General features: G+C 41.7%; 1 protein-coding gene across 1 annotated transcript in view; it reads left to right on the plus strand.

Annotated features, from left to right (window-relative positions):
- The first annotated feature begins 1177 nt into the window (after positions 1 to 1177).
- Positions 1178 to 1242, plus strand: part of LOC146563336 (uncharacterized) — a 5899-nt gene continuing 5834 nt past the window's right edge. Inside the window, exon 1 of the mRNA XM_085293207.1 lies at positions 1178 to 1242. This exon is cut by the window's right edge and continues 935 nt beyond it. The gene's annotated coding sequence lies outside the window, so the exon portion shown is untranslated.

Below are 1242 nucleotides of genomic sequence, written 5' to 3' on the forward strand. Positions count from 1 at the left end.
TTCCAAGGTAGTGTTGGGATACGTGAATAATGATGCAAAGAGATTTCACGTGTTTGTGGCAAATAGGATTCAAAGGATACGGTCACTCACAGACCCACGACAGTGGCATCATGTACCATCTGAAAGTAATCCAGCAGACCATGCATCAAGAGGACTCAGTGTCCAACAGCTACTCAACTCTAACTGGTTTAAAGGTCCAGAGTTTTTGTGGCAAAGCGAGCTACCTGTTGAAAATGGCAAGTTTACGGAAGTCAAGCCCAATGATCCAGAGCTAAAAACAGTACATGTGTTCAACACCAAAGTAGAAGAAAGGAGAACAATACTAGACCGTCTCACCAAATTCTCAGACTGGAGAAGAGCGGTTAAAGCTATTGCTCGTCTACAGAAATTTGTGAAGGATTTTAAAGGACTCACCCAAACAAAAGGTGAAAACACAAGTGTTGAAGACAGACAAAGGGCAGAACTGTTCATAATAAAACTTGCACAAGAAAACACATTCAGCAAAGAAATCAAGGACTTAACTAGAGGAAAGGACATTCAACTGAAGGATAAGACACACAAGCTGTACAGCCTAAGTCCATTTGTTGATGAGCAGGGAGTGCTCAGGGTGGGAGGACGTTTAACAAGAGCAACTCTGCACCCATATATCAAACATCCTGCCATTATTCCCAAATCAAGTCATGTGTCGTCTTTACTTATTAAACACTACCACGAAAAGGTGCAGCATCAAGGAAGAGGAATAACTGTCAACGAGCTGCGCTCCAATGGACTATGGATCACAGGATGCAGCAATGCAGTTGCTTCTCACATCTACAAGTGCACAACCTGCAGAAAGTACAGGAGACATACTCAAGATCAACGGATGTCCGATCTGCCAGAGGATAGAATGGAAGCAACACCCCCATTCTCCTACTGTGGCATTGACTGTTTTGGACCTTTTTATGTAAAAGAGGGTAGAAAGGAACTTAAAAGGTATGGTCTTCTTTTTACATGTATGTGTTCTAGGGCAATACATATTGAAATGCTGGATGACCTTACCACTGATGCCTTTATGAATGCATTACGTTGTTTTATTTCTATTCGTGGACATGTAAGACAAATTAGGTGTGACCAAGGTACTAATTTTGTTGGTGCTAAGGGAGAGTTTTTGAATGCACTAAAGGATTTTGACAAAGAACAGTTGAAACAATATGGATGTGAGTTTGTTCTGAACACCCCCTCTTCAAGTCACATGGGAGGTGT

The sequence above is a fragment of the Mchenga conophoros genome, linkage group LG12 (assembly GCF_057382185.1).
Source record: "Mchenga conophoros isolate Kocher_MC1m ecotype Shallow Benthic linkage group LG12, M_conophoros_male_GT1.1, whole genome shotgun sequence".
Classification (NCBI taxonomy): domain Eukaryota; kingdom Metazoa; phylum Chordata; class Actinopteri; order Cichliformes; family Cichlidae; genus Mchenga; species Mchenga conophoros.